Source organism: Podarcis muralis, chromosome 13 (assembly GCF_964188315.1).
Source record: "Podarcis muralis chromosome 13, rPodMur119.hap1.1, whole genome shotgun sequence".
In the NCBI taxonomy this organism is placed as follows: Eukaryota; Metazoa; Chordata; class Lepidosauria; order Squamata; family Lacertidae; genus Podarcis; species Podarcis muralis.
This window is the reverse complement of record NC_135667.1, coordinates 10,928,581-10,934,906: the sequence shown is the minus strand read 5'-3', so window position 1 is coordinate 10,934,906 and position 6,326 is coordinate 10,928,581. Positions and strand designations below refer to the sequence as shown.

The 6,326-nt window shown below is 48.8% G+C and overlaps 1 protein-coding gene and 1 non-coding gene across 3 annotated transcripts in view; one reads left to right on the top strand and one right to left on the bottom strand.

Annotated features, from left to right (window-relative positions):
• The first annotated feature begins 1,682 nt into the window (after positions 1–1,682).
• PFAS (phosphoribosylformylglycinamidine synthase) overlaps positions 1,683–6,326 on the top strand; it is a 36,865-nt gene continuing 32,221 nt past the window's right edge. Inside the window, exon 1 of one of the 2 annotated variants that reach the window (XM_028702323.2) lies at positions 1,683–1,819. The gene's annotated coding sequence lies outside the window, so the exon portion shown is untranslated. Of the gene's footprint in view, positions 1,820–3,670; positions 3,830–6,326 lie in introns of those variants that run through there. The other variant, XM_028702322.2, reaches the window with a different exon arrangement.
• On the bottom strand, positions 3,097–3,168 carry TRNAQ-CUG (transfer RNA glutamine (anticodon CUG)). Its single transcript has one exon. It is a non-coding gene; the product is annotated as a tRNA-Gln (tRNA).

Genomic DNA, 6,326 nt, shown 5'->3' with positions numbered 1-6,326 from the left:
TAATAATGATAATTGTTATGTACTGAGTTGAATAGGATCCAAAAGGCAGCAGTCTGATTGATTCTAGAACAATAGGATTCAGAATGCAGCAGTCTGATTGGTCCCAGTCCACCTGGAGCCACCCAATCCAGCTCCAGGTGGAAGGGAATCCACAACCTGATTGGCCAACAGGAGAATCCCAGAATTAGCCAATCACGTGGGGCCCATTGTGTAAATACCGTATTTTTCGCTCTGACGCACCAGACCATAAGACGTGCCTAGTTTTTGGAGGAGGAAAACAAACAAAAAAATATTCTGAATCCCAGAAGCCAGAACAGCAAGAGGGATTGCTGCGCAGCGAAAGCAGCGATCCCTCTTGCTGTTCTGGCTTCTGGGATAGCTGCACAGCCTGCATTCACTCCATAAGACGCACACACATTTCCCCTTACTTTTTAGGAGGGGAAAAAGTGAGTTTTATAGAGCAAAAAATACGGTAATGTATATAAGGCAGACATTCTGGGTGAACTTCCATTCCTCCTCACCACTATGAGCTGAATAAAGAGCATGAAATCCACTCTTGACTCAGAGTATATTTCAATAATAAAAAGTACAGGAAACGAAAACCCTCTGCCATTTCCCTACATCCAGCCTGATCTGTTGGCTCCCACCTCAGCAGCGTGATAGACAAACCCCATCTGCTAAAGTTTGCATTGTTAGAATCTCTTTCTTTTGCTTGTCCTGAATGAAAAGAAGCCGCCTGCGTCAGGCCAGTGCCCCAATCTGGTCCAGCATCCCATTCTCACAGTGCCTTCCTCCTGCTGAAATCAAACAAGCAAAAGTATTCAGAAGCAGCAGAGGTAAAACCCAGCCACCACGATTAGTACCCACTGACAGCTTTATCCTGCATGAATTTGTCTAATGTAATAATTCTCCCATCAGTGCCTCATTTGTCTGTCTGTCAAGAAGGAAGATGAGCTTCAGTTGGTAAAAGAAACAAGCAATTCTGGCAGAAGGCCCTGGATAGAGCGAATTGGACCCTAACTGTCGGAGGCTGGTTTTATAGTTAGTTGCTGAAACTCAGGCCTAGGGCCCAAATAATAGAATTGTAGAGTTGGAAGGGACCCCAGCGGTCATCTAGCTCAACCCCCTGCCATGCAGGAATCCTGCCCACAGCTGTCCCCGGATGGGCTCGAACCACCAACCTTCTGGTTAACAGCAAGACACACTGACCCATTGTGTCCAGCTGTCTCTAGCTGGCCCTTGGGACTCTGCCCAAGTCATACCTAACCATAGCTATCGGCCATTATGGATAAATGGAACTGACATGTTCAGAGGCAGTGTACCTGCAACTATTTATTTATTTGGTGTGGCTAAAGAACAGCGTTTTCAGAGCTGCTGCCTCCGGACTCTTCTGCCTGCTGAAGCAGACTGGTGGTCTGATCCCAGATGGCTTTTTCTGTATTCACCAGGAGCTGGTTAATAATAGATCTGGGAACTGTTAATCACTGACACACCACCCCGGGGTGGGTCACTGGATCCCACGAAGGTAAAAATGATCAATTCCAACCCCCCCAACCCCAATTAATTTTGGGAGACCTGGGTCTTGTCTTAGCTAGTTTAAACCTGATCATGATGTGGCAGGGAGCGATATTTCTAAAGAATGGTAAAAGTGCCTCTGTGGTTTGATGTCGAAATGCACACTCTGGCTCAAATCTGAACTTTGGTCACAATCTGCACATATAAATTTAGAATGGGCTGAGAAGGGAAGGAGCTCCACAAGCTACAGGGAGGCAGGGTGGCAGAGCCTAAACTTGGGCGATTTAAGTAGCAGAGCAGAGGGGTAAGTACAACACCCGTTTATTTTATTTATTAAAGCAATAGCTCTGGCTAATAAGAGCGCAGTAAAGGCACTGTGTGCAGCAGAAGTCAAATCCTACATTAACTTAGAATCAGAATTGGGAGAGGCCCGAGGGTCATCTAGTCCAACCCCCTGTTATGCACGAATCTCAACTAAAGCATCCATGACAGATGGCCATCCAAACTCTGCTTAAAAACATCAAAGGAAGGAGAGTCAATTTCCTGTGTTTCCTGGTTCATGCTAACCATCGTTTGCTGTGAAATCTGAAGGGGGGCGGGGGCGGCACAACAACATATCACTGTAGTTCGTTGTGCAAATCACCCAGCACCCCTGATTGACTTTAACTGCAATATCTTAATTTGTTGGTATGTGACTGAATCCCACCAGAAAACAGCAATATTCTAGATGTGCCCTGGTCAGGTTTTCAAGGTAATCGACCTACGGTTTTGGTTGCTCTAATAAAATTGTCACTCTAATAAGGACTTTGGAATTTTCCTTTCTTTTTGTGCTCCCCCCTCCTGGCATTAGACTTAGCTACTAGTGTATATCCCTAGTTATAGGCCAGGCATCCAAAGTCTGTTTCGGGGGCCTAATCCAGCCTGCCGATCGATGTAATCCGGCTCCCATTGCAGCATATGTCCTGGGGTAAAATCCTTCAAAAAGCTCAAAAGTTGAACAACTTGGGGGTTAAATCCTCAAAAAAAAGCTCAATAACTTCAATCCTTAAAAAAGCTCAACTTTGGTTGGCCCTCACACATGTTCAGATAATCAAATCTGGCCCTCTTTGAAAAAAGTTTGGGCTCTCCTGTTACAGGCTGAATGTAGACACATCAAAAATGTGAATCAGTTAAAAAGGTTGTAAACTTCATACAGGGAAATCCCACTGGCGAAAGACAACCATCTGTTGTTACAGTGTTATAACGCATATAAAGTGCTTTATCTTTACGAATGTAGCTGAGTCCATTATATAGTTACTCTGGGCATACTGCTAGTCTGTATCCAAAGAAACAGAAATAAGTTGCCATATAATGCATCAGACTTTTTGTCCATCTAAGCCAGGACTGCTTGCACTGGCTGGCAGCAGCAGCAGCTTTCTGTAGTCTCTTGCCATTGCTGTTGGATCTCAATCAAGCAATCAATAATAAATCTCGGACAACCAATGATGGATTGTGAACCCATTTTGCCTGCAAGCGTGGGTTCTGCCCACAAGGGTTCTTGCAAAGCTTCCTTGTCTTCTCAAAAAAAAAAAACCAAGCAGTAGGTTCCACCGAGATTTGAACTCGGATCGCTGGATTCAGAGTCCAAAGTGCTAACCATTACACCATGGAACCTTACACAAGAAATTTCCCTGGTTACGAGACAATTAGCTACCTGGCTCTGCTACCTCGTAACCCCCAGAGAGTTAAGTGGTTTGGAGAAAGAAAAAGACAAAAAGGTTTCTGAACGACGATCAACAAGGGGCGCGGGGAGAAGAGCGCATTCTCGGCGCGGGAGGGGAGGAGAATGAGCTAGGACTCCTGGGTTCTCTTCCAGGCTCCGATCTCCAGAATAGGTGATTTGGGGGTAAGGACTGCATTTGGGAGGCAAAATGTCGAGATGAGGGGTGGAGATAACGACTCTCTATAGGGAAATCTTACGGAGGAAGGGGATCAAGATTCCTGGGTTTACCTTCCCTCCGCCCTCCCCTCCCCCCGGCAACAAAGTTTGGCCATCGCCCCCCACGTGCCTCCATTCAAGGCCGGGAGGCAGAAGGGAGGCAGGGGGATCGGCCAATGGGGAGGGCGCTGCCTCGAGTCGCCGCCTCCCCCGCGGCACGTCCCCCTTTTCTCCTCCCACCGAAGGGGCTGCGCGCAGTAAACTTTTCCCCCTAGCGCAGCGAAGGCAGGCGCTCCTCTTTTCGCCCCGTGATCAAGGCACCGCCGGGGTAGAAGATCGCGCTGTTGTGGGGCTCAGAGAGCGTGTGAAAGAGGAGGCACCCCGCGAGATCCACAGGTAATCGTTATCTCGATGCCACGCGGGGAACCAGCGTGGGAAGGCTGGCTGGCCCCTTGCGAGATCCAGGGGCGCGGGGATCCCAATCATTTGCTCCGCGGCCGCGCGCTACGATCTGGTGGGGTAGGAAGTGCTTCTGCGCGGGATTCGAACTCTAGACCTCTGCGGACATGTTGGGTATAACTTCCAGAGGCTATGTGTAGCGCGCGGAAGTTGTTGGCGAGTTTCCACTTCGCAGGGCTGAATCCAATCCTTCCCGGGATTGCTTCCAGGCCGCGGAAGCTCTTGCAACAGTTCATCTTGAAGGTGCTACAGATTTATAAATTTTTGTTCCTGCTTATGTTAATTTTCACATCGCAGTCAGAAATAATACCGAACCCGCGTGTGGGTTGTTGTCCACACGTGATGATTCCTCGCTTGGAGAAAGGGCTGGTGAACAGAGGCATGCAGACGCAGCCCTGTGCCTAGAGAGCAACATGTGATCCAAACACGACTTTTTTTTAAAAAAGGGGGGGGGGGTTAGAAGAGGCCAGCCCACGATCATTTTTACAGATCAGCCCGTGTGCCCCCTTTCACACAAATGCTTGTGCACGTGGAGAGACAGTGTCTACCCGCAGGTTGTGGCTGTAGTCAGAACATGTGAGCAAGTATACAGTACAATTTTATTTTCTAGTTACAGGATTTCAGCAGGCAGTTGCAGGGCATGTGCAAGTTGGAAAACTGCAGAATATCTGTGCTGAACCTTTTGCAGCAGCAAACAGTATTGAAAGTGGGAGCGCATAATGTTACAATAATGAGCACAAATAATCATGAATGCACAATAAAGAGGATGTCTGCAGAGGCCCTTAGGCACCAATCTCCTATTTCTCTTTAGATATCTTTATGGGCGACTGCATGAAGTCCTCAATCTGTTTAAAATTAGCCAAGACTAACTAACCCTTAGTCTACATCCCTGAATTAAATGCATCCTCCTCCCTTGATTATACTTGCCTCCATTTCCCTAGTGCCTCCTTGAATTTTAGACTGTAGAGTCTTTGGGGGCAGGGAACTGCCGTCTTGCGCTTCATAAAACACCTTGGCGCTTTGATGAGAACATTATTAATCATCAATAAGAGCATCAACACTTTAGTCAGGACTTCACTGATGGCAGTGACAGTGAAGTCCCAGTTAACTTTAGCTAGATGGTGTGAAAAGAATAAAGGATCGAGCCACATTCACAGAGCCAATCTCTGCTGGTTGCACGCGGTGTGTGGTTTGCTGTTTTGTTCTCAGTTGCCGTTGGAGAGGTGGAGATTGGGGGATGTTCCCTGAGCCTTTGAAACTTGGACGATGAAGCAAGAAATGTGATTCGGAGGCCACTGACCTATTTGCTTCTCCTTATCTCTGGGATATTTGGCTCCAGCGAGCTGGCCTTTGGGACATCTGTGATTAGCGCAAGGTGGATTCTGGGGTGGAGAGGGACATTGAGAAAAGGGGGCGGGTGGGAAACTCTATGATTGATTCAGCCCACTCAGGGCCGGCTCGTGCGTGAGGCAAGGTGAGGCAACGGCCTCAGGCGGCAGGATCCACAGGGGCAGCAGATCTGTCCTCCAAGGAATGCATTGCATACTGTTCTTGCCACCTCTACAGCGGCCTCTTGGTAAATAGGTGCTATTGGTCTTCTCCTACCCTTGTTCCCAATGGACATCTTCACCCTTCTTCCCTGGTGAGGAGAGCACCATTTTGTGGCTTGCCTCAGGCGCCAAAATGTCTTGGGCTGGCCCTGCCAGCAGAGCCTCTTCATCTGTTGGCAGACACACACTGGTAAGCTCTGTCTGTATGCTCATCCCCCTGGCATCTTGCTCAGTGTCTTATGCCAAGGATGGGCAAGCTCTGGCCTTCCAGAAGTTGTTGGGCTACAGTTCCCACCATCCCTGGTCGCTGGCTGGGGCGTGGAGTTCAACATCTGTGTCCAGGGCAGCTGTTTGCCAACTCCATCTGGTACATAGGCTGAGACCCTATCTGCCTGTGGACTGCCTCGCCAGAGTGGTGCATGCTCTAGTTATCTCCCGCTTGGACTACTGCAATGCGCTCTACGTGGGGCTACCTTTGAAGGTGACCCAGAAACTACAACTAATCCAGAATGCGGCAGCTAGACTGGGGACTGGGAGCGGCTGCTGAGACCATATAACACCGGTCTTGAAAGACCTACATTAGCTTCCAGTACGTTTCCGAGCACAATTCAAAGTGTTGGTGCTGACCTTTAAAGCCCTAAATGGCCTCAGCCCAGTATATCTGAAGGAGCGTCTCCACCCCCATCGTTCTACCCGGACACTGAGGTCCAGCGCCGAGGGCCTTCTGGAGGTTCTCCCACTGCGAGAAGCCAAGTTACAGGGAACCAGGCAGAGGGCCTTCTCGGTAGTGGCGCCCTCCCTGTGGAATGCCCTCCCACCAGATGTCAAAGAGAAAAACAACTACCAGACTTTTAGAGGACATCTGAAGGCAGCCCTGTTTAGGG